Genomic DNA, 27,324 nt, shown 5'->3' with positions numbered 1-27,324 from the left:
AAAAGTCCCTAGGTGTGAAATAAGCATCCAAGAGCTGGAATTCAATTTCACCCTACAAGAAGCAGAGCTTAGAGACTGCGCAGCTCACGGTAATCGTAAGAGATCATCCAGCTCACACCAATTTAACAAGCCTGGGCTAAAGATGACACTCCAGCTTACTGCTCCCCCAAAATTCCTCTTCTGTACTCAATATACTTCCACTGGAATATCAAGGGGAAAACGGAGGTGAGACCAAGTCAAAGCGCTGGTGGAAACCTTTTTAGGGCGCAGTCTAATCCCACTTGTTTGCATTTCCTCATCAGACTCTTCAGGAGAGTGGCACAGAATCCTGGATGAAAAGATCTGTCCAGTGAAAGCAACAACCCTCCTCGGGTAATTCTCTGCCATGGGGACTGCCTCCAAAGGACAGGTGTTTGCTTGCAGCACTATCCAGGTCTCCATCCAAGCCTTAGCTATCCTCACTCACAGACCAGCCTAAATGTCAGTTCTTTTCCAACGTTCACAGCTGGATGGTCTCTTCCTTCCAGGACTGCCTGGCCTGTACCTCTCCGAGAGTACTGCCAAGATCTACCTTATTCTATTAGGTACCATTCCAACCACCTGCATGCATTACATTCCTTCCTCCCTAGTCATGAACCCTTGGGCTCTAGAGCCAGGCCTTGACTACTTACCAGCAACCCTGTCCAAGTGACTGAGCTCTCTGGATGTCAAATTTCTTATCTGTAAGACAGAAATGATACCAGTACCTATCTTCAGAGGACTTTAGGAATACAGATGGTCTTAGAAATTCAACAAACAGTACACCTGGCACACAGTAATCACTCAGAATATTCACTAAAATGGAGAGATCATAAACAGATGCACAAGCTCCATCTGTGCAGGGGAATATAGTGGAGGAAGGGAAGTGATTCACACTGAAGTTCCATACATGAAGGCTGACTCAAACAGCAAGCAGAGTGACTTCTGTTCCAATCTACCACTTCAGAATAGGCCAGCAGTAAGAAACAGACCACAGCCATGAAATTAAAAGATGCCTGCTCCTTGGAAGGAAAGCTATGATCAACCTAAACAGCATTTTAAAAAGCAGAGACATTATTTTGCCAACAAAGGTCCATCTAGTCAAAGCTATGCTATGGTTTTTCCAGTAGTCACGTATGGATGTGAGAGTTGGATTATAAGGAAAGCTGAGCACCGAAGAACTGATGCTTTTGAACTGTGGTGTTGGGAAAGACTCTTGAGAGTCGCTTGGACTGCAAGGAGGTCCAACCAGTCCATGCTAAAGGAGAGATTAGTTCTGAATATGCATTGGAAGGACTGATGATGAAGCTGAAACTCCAATACTCTGGCCACCTGACGTGAAGAATGGACTCGCTAGAAAAGACCCTGATTCTGGGAAAGATTGAAGGCAGGAGGAGAAGGGGCCGACAGAGGATGAGATGGCATCACTGACTCAATGGACATGAGTTTGAATAAAATGCGGGAGTTGGTGATGGACCAAGAAGCCGGACATGCTGCAGTCCATGGGGTCACAAGGAGTCAGACACAACTGAACTGAATAAACAAAAAAAGGCAACCCACTCCAGTATTTTTTGCTGGAAAACTCCATGGACAGAGGAGCCTGGCGGGCTACATTGGGTCTCAAGAGCTGGACATGACTTGGTTAACTAAACAACAAGAAACCAAAAAAGATCTATTCAGAAAAGGTATTTCTACCCTTCGAAGGGAAATCTGTTCATAGGAAACTACTTGCTAACTCCTTTTCACAAAGAATCAATGATCAAAGATAAGCAACTGTCTCAAGGTGAACAATTGGGGGGCTGGGGTGTTTAAAGAGCCACAGGCCAGGGAAGGTACCCAGCTCTCACAGGTGTAAGGGAAGGGTACTCAGATGGGCTCCCAGAGCAAAGAGGCCCACAGGTGTCCTGAAAATGACACTGAGGACAGGCAAGCTAAGATGCAGACTATCAGCTCCAATGTTACGGAGTCAAAACTGCACTCCTGGGATTACAGATATATGTGAGCTATTATCTTGAAATAGATGAACATAAAGGTGGTGTTACTTCCAGACAACTAATCTGTGAGCACAATAGTTTCCTTGAATGAAAAGGAAAATGAAGACACATATGCAAACTTCATTGCTTAGCAGTTTTTTTAAAAATATAATTTAAAGTACTTCAGAGCTAAAAAACTTTAAATGAAGATTATGAATGAAAACAACCTACACATGGGTGGTACCACCTCTTATAAAACTCCTTCATATAAGTTATACTTCTTTTAATTACAGAATAAAAAGAGCAAACTGTTTAAGCAACAAAGCCATGTCTGTACAATACATAAGACTGTAACTCAACTGGGCAGAGCAAAGGGATTAATTACAGCCAAAGACCAATAGAAAATGAATGGGGGAAATATCCATTAGCACATATAAATTTAATTCAAACTTTAGAGATTAGGGGAAAGCAAAGAGGTTTTGATATTGCTAAAAAGAGGAAAACAGGCCCAGAATGAGCCCCAGGTCAACAAACCACAGCTTAATTAGTTTCGCTCTCCCAGAAATGGAATCTTAAAACCAGTCAATCAGGAATTACCTGGTCAGCACTAGTGAGGTAATCTGCCTGACAGACCCCTGTCATCCCTAAAAAGAAAGTGACCTTGCCACAAGCAATTTGTTTTTCGATGGCCTAGTTTCCCCCACCGCACTCTCTGTCACAAGTCTTTCCTCTGCACAGCTCCGTGGGGGCACCTCCCTATCTGCTAGGTAGGATGCTGCCCCATTCACAAATCACTGAAGAAAGTCACTAAGACCTTAAAATTTACTCCACTCAATTTTTTTTTCCACTCAATTTTTAAAAAATATGCACTATTCCTAGAAGTAATACAAGTTACTTTGCATCCTTCGACAACTCTGCCCCAATTACAAAGCATGAATTATTCAAGCTAATGACACTGAATTTCCCCTTCCTTCTACCAGAGGATTTATTTGGAAGAGAGAAGAATGGCATCATGCACAGCACCTGTGCAGCACGTTTCAATCCCTAAGCACAAACATTCCAAGCTGAAAAATGGCATTTTCTCATCCCACAAGTTCTGTCTCCCTCAGCCTGCAGGTTCAAATGCAGGCATGGAAAAAAAGGTCCCACAGCTAACAGCAGGCACTAAGCCACATAAGGGACCACATCCACAAGTCTTTCTAAGTCTACCCATATCTAGCACAACCAAATGATCAGGCTGGCTAGCAGGCAGTTGGATTACCTTCTGTAGCAAAGGCTCCAAGCCAACACCAAATCCTGGAAAACAGTTTTATGAACAGCACAAGTTGCTTCAGCGAAAAGCCCTAGAACAAAAACCTTCCTTCACCCGCAGCCACTCCAATAGGCCAGTCTGGCATTTTGAGACATTTCTCATACTCAAGAAAGAGAACAAGTTGAAAAAGAGGGGTGTAGAAGGCCCCTGGGCAGATCTGCACCACAGCTAACACAGGTTGACAGCTCTGAGAAAGCCTCTGGAGGATTTTCCACAAGGATAAACCAAAATGGGTGCTCCACATTGTTTCCTAGGGTCATAAAAATTGCAAATGTTTGGAAAAGCAGGATACATGCAAAAACAAAAGTCTTCAAAATCATCAAGGGTTATTTAATTAACATAATAACTTCTCATTCACAAAGTCAACTCCAGGAAATTCATTTTAGTACATGCTTCTTGGATGGGCTCTAGGGTTCTAAGAAATGCCTCTACCCCTAACTATTCAATGTTCACACATATGCATTTTTCTGGAGAAAGGATCCACAGCTTTGTCACCTTTTCAAAGGAACCTCCAACCTCCCCTTAAATTAAGAACTGATGCTCTAATGAGAAGCAGAGCTGCTCTATCCTTGGCCACTGGATCCTCAATTATTTTGAGTCCCTTAAAGAACTGAATAAATCCAACAGAAAGAACTGTAGGAAAATGATTACTCTAGCAGTGTTTAACACTTGTTTTTGATTATGGAAATCTGAGTAAGCTTTCTGTAATACTACAGGAATGCCAAGCAGCAGACTTTACAAGAATTTAAGTATAGAAACAGCTTAACAAATGGCAAAATTACAAATGTAGTTTTTGTGTGGACAAAGATGAATCCAGTCTACTGAAACATTCATTCTCCATTACAATTTCATTCATGAATGAATATGCTCATGTTTACCTACCTGGTCTCTTAACCCAGTCTCCCTCTGCACTTCTTTCCATGTTATAAGCCTATCTCACCCCTGTGCTTCCTGAGGGCTGTTTACTGATCAAATTAGGCTCTATCACCAGCGGTTGGAGTCTTCTTATTCACCCAAGAGACTACTGAGACTTGGCTTGACTCCTCCCTGAGTCCCCACAGCAAATCACTCTGTACCTAAACCTGGTATAAATCATGTCTTTCATTTAATTCTGAACCAAGGATTTGGAATACCCACATCCTTAACTATCTTCACTTTATCCTTTTTCTTGAGAAACTCGTTATAAGCTGATTGCAGCTAATTCTGGTTTTTATGACCAAGTGTCGAAAATTAACTTCCCTTCAGCCATCCAAAATTTATTTCTTCAAGATAGGGGGTACACTCTACTTCAAATATAAAATGGAGACTGTTCCAAAAAAATTATCCCATTTAGCATGACTCACAATGAGGAGCAAGATGCTGCTGGGGTTACCACTGGAGGTGAGCAAGTGGAGGGCAGAGATGAATGAATGAATGTGTTATGTTCGAGTGAAGTGGCTTGGCATTCCCACTCTGAACATGGTCAGGGATGGGCAATGATCCAAGCCAGTGTCTTCGGTCATCAGAGCACAACTCAGGAATAATCACTCTTGACCTCGAAGTCAGGATATCAGCGATAAAAAACAGCTCTGATGTCCCTATTCGAGTCCCTGATTTCAGCTGTGCCTGAGGTCCACTCTAAACTTACTACCATCAACCAGCAAATTCCATTTTGTTTCAACAAATCCCCTTTTGTTTCGTGTTTGTTATTGATACCGTAAGTAAGTAACCAATATAGCCATTTCCTTTAGAACTAACATCTTGCTTGATTAAAAGCTGGGAGGACATGATCTCAAGAGTAAAAATAACTTGCCCCCTCCCCCAAACACACACACAAAATACTCTTTACTGTTTTGCTTGTTGCAATCTGCTGACAGCCTTCCCCACATGCTTTCTCCTCAACTTCCCCATCCCACTCTACCCTCCAAAGAGTTTCTAGCAAGCAAGGCACAAGGAAGAAAAGAAACTAAAGATCAATGCAGTTCACATGCTACTAGAAAGCATATCCAGGACAAACACCTTGGGCATATGATAAAGAAATGATTGTAAAATGACCAACAAAAAAAAAAAAGAAAAAAAAAATTCAGAGTACCCACAGTTAACAATGAGTGGTATCTAAAACAAGGCTATTTCATACTAGTCTGAAAAGATTCACAATAGGAAACAGATTTCGCCGTGTACACAATACACAGAATCACAGCAAAGGTTTTATGAAATACCCTTGAATGTGTAACACTTTTTGACATTTCCTTTTTCTCCCCCCTTAAACAATGATTTCAACCTACTAAATTCACTTCATAATCCAGAGTTTGAAAAACAGACCCAAAACAAGAATTACTTTCTCTTAAAACCTAGACTGTGGTCAAAGTTCACTGGAGCCCAAATCTGTTACCTCATTTTACATATGAGGTATCGTTTTTACATATGAGCTATGGTTTTTCCAGTAGTCACGTATGGATGTGATAGTTGGACGATAAAGAAAGCTGAGCGCCAAAGAATAGATGCTTTTGAACTGTGGTGTTGGAGAAGACACGAGTGTCCCTTGGACAGCAAGGAGATCCAACCAGTCCATCCTAAAGGAAATCAGTCCTGAATATTCATTGGAAGGACTGATGCTGAAGTTGAAACTGTAATACTTTGGCCATCTGATGCAAAGAACTGACTCATTTGAAAAGACCCTGATGCTGAGAAAGATTGAAGGTGGGAGGAGAAAGGGACAACAGAGGGTGAGATGGTTGGATGGCATCACTGAGTCAATGGACATGAGTTTTAGAGTAAGCTCCAGGAGTTGGTGATGGACAGGAAGGCCTGGCGTGCTGCAGTCCATGGGGTCACAAAGAGTTGGACGCGACTAAGCTGAACATGTGAGAGACTGAGGCCTGGAAGGATATGCAACTTGTCCAAGGAAGGCACACAGTAGATGCAGAGTGTCCAGCCCAGCTCCTTCTCTCTCTCTTGTGCACGGAGGCACAGGTGCACGCTCGCACAACCTGCACTGGCAGGTTCACGCTCCATGCAGTCCTCTTGTTTCAACCTTCAGAATTTGCTCACCTGAAATATATGTTTCCTCAAACACAGTGAAGAATGTTTTAAGTGTAAAATCTCTCAATTTATCTTGCTTTCTCTCTTTTACACAAAATAATTTCAAAGGCCAATTCGCCTGTAGGCATGTATGTGTTATTGCCTGGGGTATGACAACAGGGGGATGTTAGCCACACACAAAGACACAGAAACTATTAATTCCTGTTTCTAGAAATTGCATAATACCAAGCCCAACATCTCTCCCTGGCAGTGCCAGTGTCTCTTGGCATGAGAGTAACTAGAAACAAAGTTTCAGCCTTAAGTGCACACCAAAACAAGAGAAGTGACTACAGGCACAGTGAGGCCTGCGCAGCTATTCTTGAAACCCTTCGGCAGAGCAAAAGCAGCACTCCCCCACCAAACAAATATAGTACAAGTCAGAGACCCCCTTCCCTTCCCTATCTTAATACAACCCAGATGCCAGGCACTCCCATCTTTTGTCTACCCAGTCAATGCTTAAACATACAGATCCTGTTTTACCAATAAGGAAACTGAAGTGTAGGGAGATTATGTAACTTGCCTGAGGCTGAGGTCAAGGTCAGAAGGAGGTAGGGCTGGGACTGATGCCCCGACGTGGACTCCACAGGTCTCCCTTTTCAGTACACAGCTCCACCCAAGCCCAACTCTGCTAGCCATAGCCTGAAGTCCTGAAACTTGCTACATTGAGAACAGGCCAACACTTGTCAAGGAACAAATCACAGAATAACCTATACCTAGGGTGACCTTTAAAAACCCTTTATTTGTAAGTATGTCATAGATCAAAAAGAAGAAATACATATTCATTTAGGTGCTCCTAACTTCCAGTTAAATGCTTGTATCTGATCAACCTCTGAAAGAGACAGACTCTTCAATTGGGTTTCACACACACACACACACACACACACACACACACACACACACACACGAAAAGCATTCCACATGGAACTGATCCTGACAGTCCCTAGTAAAGGTGACTGGCATTGACTGGGCCTGCCAGAGTCCATCAGCAGGAACTTAGCCTCCCAGCCAGCAACTCCACTTTCCTGGCCCACCATACAACTGCCTGCCTCCTTTCCAAAAGACCCTGACTTGTGATATTGTGACACAAACCTTCCTGGAGACCAGAATCCTTTCACCAAGTCCAAATGTCAACATACTTTAATTTAGTGCCAAAAAAGGAAGGGAAGGTACAGAAAGATGCTGTGCTTGTGCTTTGGAAAAACTTCCTCCACCAGCAATTTCGAGCAACTGTTGCCATTGTTCACATAACCAGGTTTTAATGAAATGGTTAAGTTTCATCTTAGGACTGAAAATACACTGGACCACCTTCCCCAGCTCAATCATTTCTCCAAAACTATACAGCCAACAATATCCCAGGGTGGGCACCCCCAGAGCTTGCTGAATTTCCATTAATCCTATTACCCCCCACTTTTAATCTCATTATCAGCTGAAGACAAATCTTCACTTAAAAAACCCAATCCACACTTTAAATCACCTCCCCCCTTGAGCTCTACTCAGAGTTCACTCGAAGGAAGACTTCACAGCACAGAGGGGAATCTGAAAGGCACCTGGCTGATCTTGGTATTACCTGATGACACAGTGTCCAGGCATGTCAGCTGGTGCAATCTTCCGAACCCTCAGCCGCTCTACTTTCTAATACCTCTCCCCACTTCCATTCTTCACCCTGGGTAATGACAGCAAATAACCTTGAGAGAGCACCACCTCACTTTACCCTTAACTGAAAGGTGAACAAGTGAAGTTTGCGGAAGGTCGAAAGTCACACAGCAGGCAAGAGGGCCAGGATTCAAACTGGGGTCTACAGTGCCACCCTGGCAGTATCAGTCCTCGGAGCAGGTCAGCAAAAATGAGACAGGACTGGATGCCAAGAGGCTGTTCAAGCCTTCCCCAGAGCATTCAGATTACACTGGACTTCTATCTTGGAGTCAGGAATTCTGAGACCTGATTTCATGAAGCAAAGTCCAACTCTGGGCAGGAGAGAAGAAAGGTCAAAAAGCAAGATCTTCGAGACACTTCTGCTTCTCAGAAGGCTTCACAGAACACCAAGACCACACTTGGGTTTTACCTAATTGCTATTTGTTGGGGGTTGTTAAAAGCCTCATCCTTATAAACAAGACACTGTCAAGTTTGATTGGATAAAAGGAAAATCATAGAACTTTTCCAGAAAACTAAATTGTACCAAGTTTCAAAAATCACACCCCCTCTGGTCTGGTAATTTCATTTCTAGAGATGAAAAAAGGGGAAAACTTGAAAATCATCACCAGAAACAGCAGAATTATGGTATGTTCATGTAATAGAATTTTAGACACTTAAAATAGAGCATTTTGGAAATGTTCACAGTGTAATTAGTATTTTTTGAAAAGCTAAGCACAGAAAACCCTTACAGTCTCTTTTGCAAATAATGTGGACCAACCAGTGCTATTACAGGACAACTGGACAGAGGGCTGCTTTGCCCTAACTTTGAGACTGGACTCACTCTCCATCTCTTTCTTTAGAATGGAATATATCCCATGATTTACAGTGGCCCATGTGGATGCAGTTTAATCAAGTTTAATCAAGTTGTAGCCTGTTTGGACTGGGGGGAAAAAACCCTAAGTGTTTTTAAACATTTTACAGCAACGGTACAAGTCTGGGGTGCATCTTCCAGACTATTCTCTGTACCTCATCAGCACTTCAAGCTGTTCTCTAACAATTACAATTAAGAAACCAAATGGTGATCAAACCATGCAGACTATACCACAGGTCAACACGCTGACATCCTTGTACTTCCATTCCCCATTCTTTTAAATGGCTACACCACATTCCATTAAGCTTTTTTCTTTTTTAACCCCTCCATGAAAGTACTAGAAAAACTGCAATAAAAAGTCATCACACATGGTTAAGTACCATGACCTAGCAATTCCACTCCCAGCTATCCACCCAACAGAAATTAATACAAAATGTCCACACAAGAATTTGTATGTGAATGTTCAGAGAGCACCATTCACCATAGTCCAAAAAAGTGGAAACCCAAATACCCATCAACTGAAGAACAGAGAAATAAAATGTGACATATGCACATAAGGGAACAGTATTCACTCATAAAAGAAATGAAGTACTGATTCATGCTACACCATAAACCTTGAAAACATTACACCAAGTGACAGAAGCCAGACACAGAAGGTTATATATATTGTACAATTCCTGAAATACCCAGAACAGGCAAATTTATAGACACAGAGAGTACATCAGTAGTTGCCATGGATTGAAGGGATGGAGAGTGCCTGCTAATGAATAGGGATCTCTTTTTGGAAAGATGAAAGTGTTCTCAAATTGGTTGTGGTGGTGGCTGCACCATTCTGAATATACTAAAAAACCACTGAATTGTACACTGTGAATTGGTGAACTATCATTTGTGCATAATATCTCAATAAAGCTATTACAAAATGACTAAAAACAAAACAGTAAGATTTTACAATAATAGTATAATGCTCAAATTGTATATAATTTATATTCAATGTTTGGGGGTGAATACATTAATTAAAATTATATGTGCCATAAAGAAATCATCGTGCAAATATCTTTTTGTCTTTCTTTATACATAGCAGAAGCTCAAAAAATATTTGATGAAACAGACTGATCAATCACGTGAAATCAGGGCTCGATGCCTTTTTTTAAAAAAATTATTTTTACTGACAAATGAGATTCACATTAAGAAATGCTACCCATACTTATTTATTACCCACTTCATCTCCCTCTTAAAATACTTTTCCCAGGTCAGGACTGAACCACAATCCAAACCCACTCACCACATTTCAAACTGCAAAGTGGGAAATGTACAGTAGACAGTGCACAGAGGCAACCGCATGCCATGCTGCTTCAACTATTAAGTTTACCACTATTAGAGACCTTAACGTTATCTTAGTTAAAATTCACATTCCCTGAAAGTCACTACTTACTAATTATGCCCGTTAATATTTTAATGATTTAAGAGAAATTATTTGCATTTGGTATTATGGGCATGCCAAATTCTTCTTCAATTATCTCTCTAGTTTATTCACTCAAAGAATATCACAGCTGCTCTTCAAAGGTGCTGAGGATACGCTAAAGAATAAAAATAGGCAAAGACTGGCAAACAAAACCCTGCCCTCATGGAACTCACATTCCAGTTTTGTGGTTTTTAAGTATAATTTAACGAAATTTTATTTATTTTTAACAAACTCATGTCTTATGAATTAAATGTCAGCATCAGCAAAGAATCCCAATTCTCACCTTGCAAATGTTCAGTCTTTTCTAAATACTAAAAATCACAAAGATTTATTAAACATCAGCAGCAGTTTTCAATGACAAGCCCTTTCCCCCCCGTTTTACAGATGTACCTGGAACATAAAGACAAACGTGTCTACCTTACAATTTTATTCAAAACCAGAATTTGAAACGTTTTACATCCACACCATTGATACAGACGACGACAGTGGGCTCTCAGAACAGATTTAACAGCCCAGGGTCTTCACATCATTGTTACCAAATGGTTTTTACTGAAATTTTAAATAAAGACTCCAATCTCCTTCTAAAATTCATAATCTCAAGTCATTCAATAACCTGAATTGTGTAACACGAAAATATTGCATCCCCTCCACCTCCAAAAGCAAAAGTGCAATTTAGTTCAAAGATCACAACAACTGGCTCAAAGGGGTAACTTTTGGAAACAAAGTCTAAATTCTGTTAAACAATTCAATAATTTAGTGGAAATTTTACAAAGTGGCCAATGATTCTCTTGTAATATTTTTCTTCATCACCCTCTCAACCAGGGAGGTTAGCCTTAAAGACACCTCAAAACAGCCAACCCATCCTTAAAATGCAGTCACTTTCATGTTCTTTCATCGGTTAGCAAAATTTCTTATCTTCAGCAATTTGGTTGGGGCTGAATTCTAGCAAGATGCACACATGTGGGTTCACGTCCTCAGATAAGACAAAGTAAAAACCATCTTAAGAGACTCACTCCACAACTTAAATACTGTTTCCTACTAAGGTTAAGTGGGTATAGCAGGTAACAGGGAGCAATGCATTTGTTTCAGATCAGACTTTTCTCGATTTGGTTGAAGGAAATCATAAAAGTTTATCTTTCCCAGGCTGAAGACTGGGGGGAGAATAGGTTAGTTACCTAAAACCTTGGTAGAAAGATAAACCCCATCCAAATTTAACCGAAAATAATGTTTTACCATATTACTGGCAAGTTGCGGTCATAAAACAGACTGTGCCATCCAAAAACTTCTTGAAACTGGTAACATACTCATAAATCCTATTGGGGACTGCTTTCTTTACAGCCTCCAAGAACTAAATCCCAAGAACCAACAATTTAAGGAAACTGACAGCCCCATTCACAGAAATCTCCCAAACATTATTACAGCACCAAAGAGCCACTGGCTTAGAGGTACTCTGATGGTCTTTGTAAACACAGAGAAAACTCTCTTGAAGGTAAGCAGAAGCACTTTAACTCTCATGAGGCACAGACTCCAAGAGGTTACTTCTTGCATCCAGCACACACATAAAAAGTAACCCAAGGGCCAAGACCATACACAGGACCAAGTTGCACAAAACGTTAAATGAGTGAACAAAAATAACACTTCAAAATACAATGCGTGATCTTGAGTAAAAGAGAGGTCAGCCACACAGTAAAAGCACATGACTCATCCACAGGCCTGAACAGAAGTATTTGTACAGTCCACTACACCAGAGTGGGATTTCCCATCTTCATCCAAGCCTGGGCCTTAGGGGTATCTCAGTCGGGAGAAGTTGTGCTATTTCCGTTTTGGAGGGGAGGGTCATTTTATTTCGCTGAATCACAACTCCCCCACATCCCCACCCCAAACCACCACCATGCACAATACTGCAAATAAGAGACGGTGGAAAGGACGCCAGCGAGCACCGACCGAGCAAAACAAAGCACCCAGTGAGGAGCTGCCGTGCAGGGAGTGGGTGGGTAAAGGGGGCCAGGCTCGCCCCTCGGAGCACGGCTCCCGCCCCCAACAGCCTCTCTCCCGGTAGGTGTACGGCGGCAGCCTCCTCCCTCCACCTGGGGACCAGCTCCGTTCTCCGCAGAGCTCCGGGGGACAGTCCGGAAGGTGAGGAAATGAGGGCGGGGGCGCGGTGCCCCGGCCTGAGCCAGAGGACCAAAGCTCCAGAGGGAGGGCGCGTCGGGCCGCCCCACGTGAACACCGAGGCCGAGGCCGCCCCGGGGACCGCGGCCGGGAACAGCGGCGCTCGTGACCACCACGCCGGGCCCGGACTTACCCGGGCCAGGCGCACCGCGGACTCCGCGGCGGCCTCTTCCTCCTCCTCCTCCTCACTTGACAAAATGGCGGCGACAGGAAGTGCCGGGCGCCTCGGCCCGCCCCCCGCCCGCCCCCGGCCACCCGCCCCGCCGCTGCGCCCGCGCCCCCCGCCCGCGCCCCTGCCCGGCCGCCCAGCCGGAGCCGGGGGGCGGTGGCGCCAACGGCGGGGCGGCCGCGAGCCTCCCTGCCGCCCCGACGCCAACGGCGCAAGCGGCCCTGGCCCGGCGCGAGCGGCGCGGGGACGCGGGAGGCCCGCAGGCCCGAGCCCGCGTCGCCCCGGCCTCCCCGCCCCCGCGCCGCGCCGATGGCGTAGCTCCTGGCGCACCAGCCCCATTACGCAATGCAGGTTACGCGGACCGCGCCGCGGGCCCCAGCAGGCCGCCCCGCGCCATCTGCTGCCCCGAAGGGCACCGGTCCTCACCTGAGACGCTAGGCCGCACGCCGCCCCCGCCAGCCGCCCGCCGCCGCCCCCTCCTCTTCGGGCTACCTGCGCGGCGCCGGGGCCCGCCCGCCGCGCCCGCCGCTCCGCCGCGCTCACAGGCCCCGCTCGGCCGCGGGCACTGCCGGCAGCCGCCGCCGCCGCAGCCCCCGCTTCGGCTCCTCAGCTGCGGGAGAGCAGAACAAACACCCGTGCCGCCGCCGCTGCCGCCGCCGCCGCCAGCGCACTGACGTCACCGCGCACGCTGCGCGCGCGATCACGCGCTGCCGCCGCCCGGCGTGCGCGCCCCAAACCGTGACCAGCGAGAGCGAGCTTAAGCGAGCTGGTAGCGGGGCGGTGAGTGGGGAAAGCAGGTGGTCGCTGTCCGCGGAGAGATGAGACCACCCCCACCCTCCGACACCCCAACCCAGACCGAGGGTGAGAGCTGACAAGAGATTTTGCACACCTGAGGTAGGGGACCGCTTCGTCGGAGGGAAGGGACCCCGCAGACCGAAGGAGGAGAAATCTCAGACTGAGAGACAGGACCTCGTAGACCAAGAGGGGAGATACTTCAGACCGAGAGGGACCCCCACCCCCAGACCGTGAGGGGACCCCGGAGACCGAAAAGGATACACCTCAGACTGAGAGGGGACCTCACAGACCGGGAGTTGGGATCCCGAAGACGGAGAGGAAACACTTCAAACCGAGCGAAGAGACCTGCAGGCTGAGGGAGGGGGTCCCTTGGACTGAGGGAGGGAATAGACGCTTGGAAGGCTGAAAGTTGAGCCTGAGGGAAGACATCTGAAAACACAGGGAGACATCCAAAAATTTAAGAAGGGATTGATTATAGACCCTCAAAGAGAGGGAAGACAGTGAGGATAGGCTCCACAGACTGATGACCGAGACCGGGAGAGACACCTGCCTGAGGGAGGCCGCGCTGCAGGAGAGGCTGAAGGGTGTTGGAGGAGGCTGGAGTAGGGTGGGGCTTGAATGTTAAGGGAGAGAGCTGACATGGGGGCGCTGGGGTGAGGGAAGGCAGGTGAGAGAGGAGGCTGTTAGCAATGCTAGGGTGGCATCTTTCTTGGCTGACTCGCCAGCCGCTGGGATCTAAGGATTAGAAAGTATCAGACTTTATGCCAAGGGCGCTCTCCCTGCAGTTGGCCCCCAGCTGACCTTCTCATCCTTAAAATCCAAACCACAATCCAGCTCCCTAAAACGAAGAGATTAGGTTTAGGTTGCTGACAGTTTAATGTGGTAATCCTGTTAAAAATGTTCAAATGGGAAGCCATAACCCCCTTTCCCCTTTTGCCCTTATTATCACTCTTTTAGCATTTTAAGTGCCATCTTTTAAAAATAGCAAACTCAGTTCTTCTAAAAAGTCTAGGTAATTAAAAAAAATTCCTGATGTCCCCTTCTTTCAGAACATATTGATACACTAGGATAGCAGTCAAATAGTTTTGTCTCTCTTAATGGGGTTTGCTCCCCTGAGAAACCTGTATGCAGGTCAAGAAGCAACAGTTTGAACCAAACATGGAACAACAGACTGGTTCCAAATTGGGAAAGGAGTACATCAAGGCTGTATATTGTCACCCTGCTTATTTAACTTATATGCAGAGTGCATCATGCGAAATGCCGGGCTGGATGAAGCACAAGCTGGAATCAAGATTTCTGGGAGAAATATCAATAACCTCAGATACGCAGGTGATACCACCCTTATGGCATAAAGTGAAGAGGAACTGAAGAGCCTCTTGATGAAAGTGAAAGAGGAGAGTGAAAAAGCAGGCTTAAAACTCATTCAAAAAACTAAGATCATGACATCTGGTCCCATTATTTCATGGCAAATAGATGGGGAATCAATGGAAACAGTAACAGACTTTATTTTCTCGGGCTGCAAAATCACTGCAGATGGTGACTGCAGCCATGAAATTAAAAGATGCTTGCTCCTTGGAAGAAAAGCTATGACCAACCTAGACAGCATATTATAAAGCAGAGACATTACTTTGCCAACAAAGGTGCATCTAGTCAAAGCTATGGTTTTTCCAGTAGTCATGTATGTATGTGAGAGTTGGACTATAAAGAAAGCTGAGTGCCGAAGAATTGATGCTTTTGAGCTATGGTGTTAGAGAAGACTCTTGAGAGTCCCTTGGACTGCAAGGAGATCCAACCAGTCCATGCTAAAGGAGATTAGTCCTGAATATTCATTGAAAGGACTGATGTTGAAGCTGAAACTCCAATACTTTGGCCACCTGATGCAAAGAACTGACTCACTGGAAAAGACCCTGATTCTGGGAAAGATTGAAGGCAGGAGAAGGGGACGACTGAGGATGAGATATGGTTGAATGGCATCATTGACTCGATGGACATGAGTTTGAGCAAGCTCTGGGAGCTGGTGATGGACAGGAAGGCCTGGCATGCTGCAGTCAGTCCATGGGGTCGCAAAGAATTGGACACGACTGAGCAACTGACCTGACCGATGGGGTTTGCTCACTCTTCACTAAGGTCAATTATAAATTAATGATAGGTCCTGGGCAAAGTAAAGACTTAACTTTTGCCCTTTATTTTAACAAAGCATGAAGTAACAAACTATTAACTACCAGCAACAAAGGAGGTAATTGTAACAAGTTCATTAGTAAGGTTATTCTAGTACTGTATTACAGAATATTGAAGTTTGTTAATATCTCTGGCTCCTAATGTCACATACCTGGCAATTTGCAGAAGGTGATGAGAAATGGAAAAAGAATAGGAAAGTACACAGGGATAAATGAATATGGAGTAACAACTTTTTAAGAAAAAAAGAAGAGAAAACAGAGTATATCCATTTAAAACTCATCTTCCCCATAGTAGCCTAGTTGCATTATCTACCTAATTTATTGTTGTTGCTGTAAACATGTTTAGGGAAGCATTTGGAACTGTCAGTTTGCAAGTAGCATAACAAAGTCTTCTGTTACACTTCATTTTAGACAAAACCATAATATCTAGCTTGATTTACTGGGCCCTACTACAGGGCTTTTGGCTATGACTGGAAATCAGATCCAACCTGAAGAGAATTTACAAGCCGTGAAGGCAGTCCCAAAAGCTTTGTCCAAAAATCTTGTATGACAGCGATGTCTCACCCAAGATAACACATTTACACAGTTTAGAACTCAGATCTCTTGACTCCATGAAGGCTGCATTCTCTAACCCAGGAATTAACTCTTTGTTGTTGTGTTGGTTTTTTTTTTTTTTTTTCTCACTTAGTGCACTTTGTGGGACCCCTACCAGGGATCAAACCTGTGCCCCTCCTAACCCCCAGTGAAAGGACAGAGTTCCAACCCCTGGACTACCAGGGTACTCCCAATAAATGTTTTCTATAAAGAGCCAGGTAGTCAATATTTAGGGTTTGTGGGCCATGCCATCTCTGTAACATTACCAATCTTTGTAGCTTTGCCATTGTAGTACAAAAGCAGCCATAATTAATATGTAAACAAGAGAGTGTGGTTGTTTTCCAATAACTTTATGGATATTAAAATTAGAATTTCATGTAAATTTCAAAAGTCACAAAATGTTGTTCTTTTGGGTTTTTTTTTCTCCCAACTGCTGAAAAAATATGAAAACCATTCTTTGCTGGAAGGCCTTGGAAAAACAGACAGCAGTCCAGATTTGTCCCATAGATTTGCTGATCTCTGCTCTTGAACCTCAAGTTTAGAGAAATGGAAATTTCTTTACCATTATACAGAAGCTATCTGCTTACAGTTTTGTTTTGTTTTAATTCATAGTTTTGGGAGAGCAGTTTTAGATTTAACATTGAGTAGGAAGTACAGAGTTCCCTTACACCTCTCACTTTCCCCATCTTGCAGAATGTGATACATTGGTTAGAGTTGATGGGCCAATAGTGACACATTATTAACTAAAGTCCATAGTTTGCATTAGAATTCACTTTTTGTGTTGTGTATCTTATGGGTTTTGACAAATGTGTAGTGACACACTTGTCAACCATTATGCTTGCCAATTTTTTAACTCAGAAGCTAGCTAAGAACAAAAATAAGTTTCAGAATAAAGCATTATAATTCTGTCAGCCACAAATAGGTACAAGGTGACCCTCTAAGGGTCATTTTGGCTCCTGCTACTTTGTTCATGTTTATTTGCTGTTTTTGCTTAGTTTCACACTATTTACAATTATCATTCACTATAACACTTAAAATAATGAGTGCTGGAAGACCTAGTGTGAAGAACCGTATAATTGCAATTTTGAAAAGGAAGTGATTTTTTTTTCCCCTAAGTTTCAAAGTGGAAAGAAAATGCAAGTATTACACATGGGATAAAAGTGCTTAAGAGGAAGGAGTCTGGAAGTCAAAGAAGGAATGATAGTTGGAGCTCTTATATACTGCTCATTGCTTGATTCAATCATTGTAGAATACATTTGGCCTTGTTTGGTGAAGTTGAAGCTCTGCACACTCCATGGCCCACTAATTCTAATCCATGGAAACTCAGTGACATACTTAAGAAAGTTCAGCATAGTCCTAAGAGCCCACACTGAAAACAACCCAAATGTCTGCCTGGTAGAATGTAGTATAATGAAAATGAACAAATCACAGCCACACACAGTAGCACAGATGAGACTCAGGAAAACCAAAGAAGCAAGGCATATGTGATGATTCCATTTCTATGTTGATTTCTAAAACAGATAAACATATGTAGAGATTTTTAGGAAAATTATACAACTTCCTGTCACCTGAGGAGCTCTGAACCTGAGATCCAGCATCACAAAGTCCTGTGGAGATAAGAGGACTGCTGCTTCTGCATCTTTCCTTGAGTTGGATGTGTTCTGGGCAAGAACCAGTGGAGTGGCTAGGAAATAAAATTTTGGTCATGAGCTACTGGTGGTCATAGGGATTCAAGCCCTTGTGGAATCATCATGGCATCAAAATGAAAGACAAGTCAAGTGAAATTGCTCCAACTGCTCAAAAATTCTCTTCAGCATTTGCTGAGCAGAAAAGGTTTCTTGACAGATCTTCACTATAATTGCAGCCAGCCTATTTTGGTGAAGGATACCTAACCATTTATTTCTGCAAGGACTTCATGGATAAGCCCATGTTGGAATGCTCTAACTGGAGTAAGTACATATCAGGACTGAAAGCTTACATCTCTTTTGCTCCTTTCATCTCCAAGACAAATGCACTGATGAAGCATGTTCTTGCATGTGGGGACTTCTCCAGCATCCCAATGGTTAAGATTCTGTGCTGCCAATGCAGGGGGCACAGGTTTAATCCCTGGCCAGAAAACTAACATCCCACATGCTGAGCAGTGCAGCCAAAAAAAAAAAGAGCATCTGTATCTAGATTGATACTAGTATTGTCTGGTAGCCAACTTTCAAAAATGGCCCCCAAAGATTACCCTTATGTAAACTCCTCCCCTCGAGTGGGGTCTGGACCCAGTTACTTGTTGATGACAAAGAAGTTATGGCAAAAGCAATAGGGTATCTCTTTCATGATTAGGTTACAAAAGACTGACTTTCCAGCTGGACTCTTTTTTGCCTTCTCAGCTTCAACTTTTTTGATGAAGCAAGCTGCCATGTAGGAGAGGCCCGTGTGGCAAGGGACTGAGGGTAGCATCTGGTCAATGCCAGCACTGGACTAAAGCCATCAGTCCAACAGCTGCAAGGAACTTAGTTCTGCCAGCAAACACATCAGTACCATTGAAAGTAGATCCATAATCAAACCTTCAGAAGAAACCACAGCCTAGGCCAACACTTTGATTCAGTTCAGTTCAGTTCAGTCATTCAGTTGTGTCCGGCTCTTTGTGACCCCATGAATCGCAGCATGCCAGGCCTCCCTGTCCATCACCAACTCCCAGAGTTTACCCAAACACATGTCCATCGAGTCGGTGATGCCATCCAGCCATCTCATCCTCTGTCATCCTCTTCTCCTCCTGCCCCCAATCCCTCCCAGCATCAGGGTCTTTTCCGATGAGTCAACTCTTCGCATGAGGTGGCCAAAGTATTGGAGTTTCAGCTTCAGCATCAATCCTTCCAATGAACACCCAGAACTGATCTCCTGTTTAGGATAGACTGGTTGGATCTCCTTGCAGTCCAAGGGACTCTCAAGAGTCTTTTCCAATACCATAGTTCACTTTGATTACAACCCTGTAATTCCAACCAGAGGATCCAGCTAAGTGACACCTGACTTCCAGAAATTACAAAATGATAAGTGTCCTTTATTTTTTTAAGACAGTAAATTTTGGAGTAGTTTGTTATGCGGCAATAGATAACTAATAACACATCCTGGGACCAAATACCCTTTCCCCTAGGGAAGACATATTTCAGCCTTTGTGGGGTTGATGAACAGTGTGGCAAGCAAATTCTTCCTTCTCCCAAAATATCCCCTTAGTTGCTCTGGTTTTGCATTGTTAAAGTAGACCAAGTGTATTTGAGTCACTGGGGAATGTTGCTGTGGTCTTAGTTCTTTTGAGACAAACAGTATTATCTCTAAGTTCTCTTCCAATGGGAATGAGTTAGGAACTTATGTCTCTAAGGAGGCTAGAGTCTTCCTTCTGGGAACTATTGTAATAAACAATTGCACACATTCTGTTACCCTGAAGTTAGTCAGTCATTGACCCTTGGGGGTTATCTCTAAAGAGGAATTCTTCCACAGATAATTTCAAGGCAGCAAATAAGGGGGATTTATGATACATTTGTGAGCTGTCTGTCTTCACTCCTATTTAGAGAAATGCTCCCAAATCTTTGTAGGCATCTAAGAGGCTAAAACACCCAAGCATTTCCCATGGGGCAAGTTGAGGATCTGTCCTGAGTTTGTATCTGTGGACAGGTTACTGAACAAAGAGTTGACTCATGCATCCACAAGGCCTTGGCCCTGCAGGCATTCAGCAGTCAATGTGTTGACCTTACTCATAAAGAAGCTGCTGTATACTTTATGTTCTTTATTTAAATAATCCAGCTTAAATGGATTGGCTGGAATTAAGAGTATTTGCAGGAACCTAGACTCATGGTCATCCACATAAACTTAATACAATTCACAGTAAGGAGATAATTACTAAGGATATAAGTAACTTTATTTTAAAAGTATTGCAAATTCTCTGGTGGTCCAGTGGTTAGGAGTCTGTCAATGATGAGGTTCGATCCATGCCCAGGTTTGATTCATGGTCGGGGAACTAAAATCTCACAAACTGCAGTGCAGCTAAAAGAAAAAGAAAACAATTCCATTTACAGTTACACCAAAAGAATACTTAGGAATAAATTTGACAATGTAAATGCAGAAATTATACATTGGAAACTACAGAACACTGCTTAAAGAAGTTAAAGAACTAAATAGTAGAAAGACATACATAATCATGAGTTGGAAAACTTAATCTTTTTACAGATGACAGAAATCTCCAAATTGGTCTGCAGATTCAGTGTAATTCCTGCCAGAGTATCGTTGACTTATATGTAGAAAATAAGATAACCCTATAGTTAATATGAAAATTCAAGGGACCTAGAATAACCAACGGAGAAGGCAATGGCAACCCACTCCAGTAATCTTGCCTGGAAAATCCCATGGACGGAGGAGCCTGGTAGGCTGCAGTCCATGGGGTCGGGAAGAGTCAGACATGACTGAGTGACTTCACTTTCACTTTTCACTTTCATGCATTGGAAAAGGAAATGGCAACCCACTCCAGTGTTCTTGCCTGGAGAATCCCAGGGATGGCGGAGCCTGGTGGGCTGCCATCTATGGGGTCGCACAGAGTTGGACACGACTGAAGCGACTTAGCAGCAGCAGCAGCAGAAAAACCAAAGGGCTTCCCAGGTGGTGCTAGTAATAAAGAACCCGCCTACTAGTGCAGAATGTGTAAGAGAAGCAGGTTCAATCCGTGGGTTGAGAAGATCCCCTGGAAGAGGGCACGGCAATCGACTCCACTATTCTTGCCTGGAGAATCCTATGGACAGAGGAGCCTGTCAGGCCATGATCCATAGGGTTGCAAAGATTTGGACATGACTGAAGCAACTTCACATGCAGAATAACCAAAAACAATCTTGAAAAAGGGGAAGAAAATTGGAAGATTCACACTTCCTAATTCCAAATCTTACTATAAATCTACTTAATGGTGTTGGCATGAGGATAGATGTAGAGAGCAAAAAAATACAGAGTATTTAAAAAATACAGAAATAAATCCATGAAGCTATGGTCAACTGATTTTTGACAACTGTGGCCAAGATCATTCAGTGGGGAAAGACGGTCTCTTTAACAAATGGTGCTGAGAAAACTGGATATTACATGGAATAGAATTTTTGTATATGGTAGGACTACCTCCTACCATATACAAAAATTAACTCAAAATAGATCATAGACTTAAATGTAAGGGCTAAAACCATACAACTTAGAAGAAAACATAGGCGTAAATGTTCACAGCCTTGGAATTGGCAATGATTTCTTACCTATTACACCCAAAGTACAAGCAACAGAGACAAAAAGATAAATTGGACTGGGCCAAAAACCCATGGAAGGGTGCCCAACATCATTTGTCATTAGGAAAATAGGTCAAAACCACAGTAAAAGAGTTCCCTGGCAGTCCAGTGGTTAGGACACCATGCTTTCACTGCCATGGGCCCAGGTTCAATCCCTGGTCAGGGAACTAAGATTCCCACATGCCATACAGTGGCATAAAAAAAAAAAAAAAAGAAAAGAAAACTTCATAGTGAGACAGATACCACTTCACACCTACTAAGATGGCTAGACTCTTAACAAGGAGAAAGGGAAATAAGTGTCGGTAAGGATGTAATCTAGTCAAAAGCTACGGTTTTTCCATTAGTAATGTGTGGATGTGAGAGTTGAACTATAAAGAAAGCTGAGCGCTGAAGAACTGATGCTTTTGAACTGTGGTGTCAGAGAAGACTCTTGAGAGTCCCTTGGACTGCAAGGAGATCCAACCAGTTCATCCTAAAGGAGATCAGTCCTGGGTGTTCATTGGAAGGACTGATGTTGAAGCTGAAACTCCAGTACTTTGGCCACCTAATTCGAAGAGCTGACTCATTGGAAAAGACCCTGATGCTGGGAGGGGTTGGGGGCAGGAGGAGGAGGGGACGACAGAGGATGAGATGGTTGAATGGCATCACTGACTCAATGGACATGAGTTTGTGTAAACTTCAGGAGTTGGCGATAGACAGGGAAGCCTGGCATGCTGCAGTCCATGGGGTCACGAAGAGTCAGACACGACTGAGCGACTGAACTGAACTGAAGGATGTAGAGAAAGTGGAACCCTTGCAAATTGCTGATTGGAATGGAAAATGGTATAGCTGCTATGAAAAACTTTGGTGGTTCCTCAAAATTTTAAACATAAGAATTACCATATGATACAGTAATTTCTGTGCTAGGTATATACCCCCCAAAATTGAAAATAGGTGCTCAGAGATTTCTCTGGTTGTCCAGTGGTTAAAAATCAGCCTTCCAATGCAGGGGACTCAGGTTCAATCCCTGGAGGTGAACTAAGATCCCACATGCGCACACCACAACTGGAGAGAAACCAGTGTGCTTCAACTGCTGAGCCTGTGTGCTCTAGATCCTGTGCTTCGCAACTTGAGAAGCCCCCGATTTCCCCAACAAAGACCCTGCAAAGCCCCCTCCCCCAAAAAAGGTGGATCTCCCTGGCAGTTCAGTTGTTAAGACTCCGTGCTTCCCATGCAGGGGCCATGGGTTTAACCCCTCATTGGGTAACTAGCATCCCACGTGACATGCGGTGTTAGTGCTCAGTCTCTCAGTCATGTCCAACTCTTTGCAACCCCAAGCTTCTCTGTCCATGTAATTTCTAGGCAAGAATTCTGGAGTGGGTTGCCGTTTCCTCCTCCAGGGATCTTCCTGACCCAGGGATCGAACTTGCGTGTCCTGCATTGTCAGGCGGATTCTGGCCACCTGGGAAGCCAGCTGTATAAATGAGTACTTCATTCCCTTATATGGCTGAATATCCCATCGTATATACATGCTACAACTGGATAAATGAATATGCTGTGTCCTTAGTGGGATATTCAGCCATATAAAGGAATGAACTACTGATACTGGCTGGAACATGGAGGAACCTCAAAAACATTAATGCTTAGTTAAGAAGCCAACCATTGATAAATGCCGAGACAGGAAGCAGATGAGTGTTTGTCAGGAGACTGGGGAGGAGGAGTGGGGAGAAACTACGGGTGGGTAAGGAGTTTCCTTGAAGGGTGAGAGAAATGTCTTGGAACCAGTTACAAGTGATGGTTGTACAACTTTGTGAGTATGCTAAATGCCACTGTGCTGTCAGCTTTAAAATGGTTAACGGTCCATTTTGTCATATGAATTTTACCTCTTGGGGGGAAAAAAACTTAGAAACCACTTTTTTTCAATAGTGCCAAGTATTTATTATACAATTTTTTTAAAAAATATTTATTTGGCTGCACTGGGTCTTAGTTGTGGCAGGGAGGATCTTCACTGCAGCATGTAAACACATATTAATAGTTCAGGCATGTGGGATCTATTTCCCTGACTAGGGAATGAATGCTGGCCCTCTACATTGGGAGTGCAGAGTCTTAGCCACTGGACCACCAGGCAGGTCCCCTTATCTCACTTAATTTTGATAACAGCCCTGTCAGAATGGACAGATTGTTCCCTATCCCACCACATTATGTAATCCCCCAAACTGAATTCCAGTTTCTTTCAAATACATATAAAGTATATACTCAACCAGATGGCGTTTTGAGAGGAAGTACATAGACTCTTAAGTCTGATTATAGAAAACCAACTAAACCTCATAGGCCTCAGGGTCCTGTTCAAGATGAAGGAAGTGACCCAATTCTAAAAGGCTCTTCTACTTTGTTCTAAAATTCTATTCAAACTCTCTGGTGCCTGTCTAATCACTCCTGGCCTCCTTTCTGCTGAGCCAGGATCACTTTCAGCAGTAGACATGATCTCTTTATGGTCCAAAATTTAAGAAAAGATTTACAATTACTGATTATGTTCTCTCTTTTTTTTTTTTTCCATTTATTTTTATTAGTTGGAGGCTAATTACTTTACATCATTGCAGTAGTTTTTGTCATATATTGAAATGAATTAGCCATGGATTTACATGTATTCCCCATCCCGGTCCCCCCTCCCACCTCCCTCTCCACCTGATCCCTCTGGGTCTTCCCAGTGCACCAGGCCCGAGCACTTGTCTCATGCACCCAACCTGGGCTGGTGATCAGTTTCACCCTAGATAATATACATGTTTCGATGCTGTTCTCTTGAAACATCCCACCCTCGCCTTCTCCCAGAGTCCACAAGTCTGTTCTATACATCTGAGTCTCTTTTTCTGTTTTGCATATAGGGTTATCGTTACCATCTTTCTAAAGTCCATATATATGTGTTAGTATACTGTAATGGTCTTTATCTTTCTGGCTTACTTCACTCTGTATAATGGGCTCCAGTTTCATCCATCTCTTTAGAACTGATTCAAATGAATCAAATACTGATTATGTTCTCTTGAATGAGCACTTTGGTTATTGTATTTTTTTCCTCTTTAGCAACTGTAGTAATTTCATAAAAACCCAATTACATCACACAGACCCACAGTATTACCTAAAGCTGAAACTATTAATAGGTTGACATTCTTAAGATCATTTTTTTTGCTGCCAGTAGCAAAGAATACCACATTCTCTAAACCTGTTTTGTTGTTGTTGTTGTTTTTAGTTGCAGCATACAAACTGTTAGTTTGTGGCACGTGGGATCTAGCTCCCTGCCTGACCAGGGATTGAACCTGGGCCTCCTGTACTGGGAGCTCGGAGTCTTAGCCACTCGACCGCCAGGGAAGTCCCAAACAGACCTGTGTATTGATCTCAGTATTTCAGACTCCCACATCTTTTGTTTTTTGGCTGGGTTGGCTCTTAGTTGCGGGTAGTGGGATCTTTGTTGTGGTGCAGATTCTTTAGCTGTGGCTCGTGGGCCCCGAAGCACTCAGGCTTAATTGCTCCATGGCATGTGGGATCTTAGTTCCTCCACTAGGGATTGAACCCGTGTCCAATGCATTAGAAGGTGGATTCTTTTTTTTTTTTTAACTAACTTCTAAAATTTTTGGCTGTGCTGGGTCCTCGTTGCTGCACAGACTTTTATCTGGTTGTGATGTGTGGGCTTCTCGCTGTGGTGGCTTCTCCTGTTGTGGAGCACAGGCTCTAGGGTCTTTGGGCTGCAGTTAGTTTTGGCTCCTGGGCTCTAAAGAGCACAGGCTTAATAGATGTGTCACAGAGGCTTAGTTGCTCCGAGGCACTGGGATCTTCCTGGACCAGGGATGGAACCCCATGTAGACGGATTCCTTACCACTGAGCCACCAGGGATGTCACAGTATTCCTGTATCTTTAATGTGGGGCCTTAGAAGTTACTTAACTTCTGTCTCAGGTTTCTCCCCTACAGATAAGAAATAACTGATAAACATCGTTTCCAATGAGTAAGCCTGAAACTTATTCCTGTCATCCCAGGCATATTAGGACATCCTTTTGTGCAACCATGTAATGACTCCCCATCTTGGGAAATGAGGGCCTGATTTAAACCTAAATTTAGGAATAAAATGAACCATGTCATTTCATACTGGGGGTAGGTGGTAAGGGTGGTGGTAAAATAACTTAATAGAAATTCAGATTCAATGGCAGGCCTTGTATTAATTTTACAAGAAAAACAAGGTAATTCCCTGGCAGTTCAGTGGTTAGGATGCCATGCTTTCACTGCTGAGGGCACTGGTGATTGTGGAACTAAGACCCCCAAGTCGCATGGCATGGCCAAAAAAACCCAGTTTCATAGTTTTGTTATTCTCAGACACTTGCCTCAAGAGAACAAGCTTCAACGGGCATGCATAACTAAGCCACTTCTATGCAGTATTAGTCAGCAAATTTGGAAAACTCAGCAGTGGCCGCAGGACTGGAAGAGGTCAGTTTTCATTCCAATCTTAAAGAAGGGCAGTGCCAAAGAATGTTCAGACTACTGTACAGTTGTGCTCATTTCACATGCTAGTAAGGTTATGCTCAAAATCCTTCAAGCTAGGCCTCAGCAGTATGTTCTAGGCTTCTGGAACCGAGAACTTCCAGATATACAAGTTGGATTCAGAAAAGGCATAGGAATCAGAGATCAAATTGCCATTTGTTGGATCATAGAGAAAGCAAGGGAATTCCAGAAAAACATCTACCTCTGCTTCATGAACACCACTAAAGCCTTTGTGGATCACAGCAAACTGCGGAAAATTCCTAGAGATTGGAATGCCAGATCACCTTATCTGTCTCCTAAGAAAACTGTATGCAGATCAAGAAATGACAATTAGAACCAGACATGAACAACTGACTAGTTCAAAATTGGGAAAGGAGTACAAGGCTGTGTATTGTCACCTTGCTTATATAACTTATATGCAATGTACGTCATGGGAAATGCCAGGCTCAAGCTGGAATCAAGATTGCGAGGAGAAATATCAGCAACCTCAGATATGCAGATGATGCCACTCTAATGGCACAAAGTGAAGAGGAACTAGTCTCTTGATAAGGGTGAGAGTGAAAAAGCTGGCTTAAAATTCAGTGTTCAAAAAATGAATATCATGGCATCTGGTCCCATCAGTTCAAGGCAAATAAGATGGGGAAAAAATGTACACAGTAACAAGTTTTATTTTCTCAGGCTCCAAAATCACTGTGGACAGTGACTGCAGCCATGAAATTAAAAGGCGCTTGCTCTTTGGAAGGAAATCTATGACAAACCTAGTGTATTAAAAAGCAGAGATGATCACTTTGCCAACAAAGGTCCATATAGTCAAAGCTATTTTTTTTTTTTTAAAGCTATGGTTTTTCCAGTAGTCCTATACAGATGTGAGTTGGACCATAAACAAGGCTGAACATCGAAGAATTGATTCTTTTGTGGTGTTGGAGGACTCTTGGAGGCCCTTGGACTGCAAGATCAAACCAGTCAATCCTAAAGGAAATCAACCCTGAATGTTCCTTGGAAGGACTGATGCTGAAGCTCCAATACTTTGGCCACCTGATGCGAAGAGCTGACTCATTGGAAAAGACCCTGATCCTGATTAAAGGCAAAAGTAGGGGCTGGAAGAGGATGAGATGGTTAGATAACATTGCCAATTCAATGGACATGAATCTGAGCAAACTCTGGGTGATGGACAGGGGAGCCTGGCATACTGTAGTCCATAGGGTTGGAAAGTCAGACACAACTTAGCGACTGAACAAAATAAATGCAGTATTAAGGAATGATGAGTAGAAAAGATTCAGAGGCACTG

The 27,324-nt window shown here is 43.5% G+C and overlaps 1 long non-coding RNA gene across 1 annotated transcript; it reads left to right on the top strand.

The window, feature by feature from the left end:
• Positions 1–12,849: 12,849 nt before the first annotated feature.
• LOC139033496 (uncharacterized) lies at positions 12,850–23,423 on the top strand. The gene is made up of 2 exons (XR_011486050.1): positions 12,850–13,563; positions 14,707–23,423. It is a non-coding gene; the product is annotated as an uncharacterized lncRNA (long non-coding RNA).
• Positions 23,424–27,324: the final 3,901 nt, after the last annotated feature.

The sequence above is a fragment of the Odocoileus virginianus genome, chromosome 3 (genome assembly GCF_023699985.2).
Source record: "Odocoileus virginianus isolate 20LAN1187 ecotype Illinois chromosome 3, Ovbor_1.2, whole genome shotgun sequence".
NCBI lineage: Eukaryota > Metazoa > Chordata > Mammalia > Artiodactyla > Cervidae > Odocoileus > Odocoileus virginianus.
This window is presented reverse-complemented; position numbering and strand designations above follow the sequence as displayed.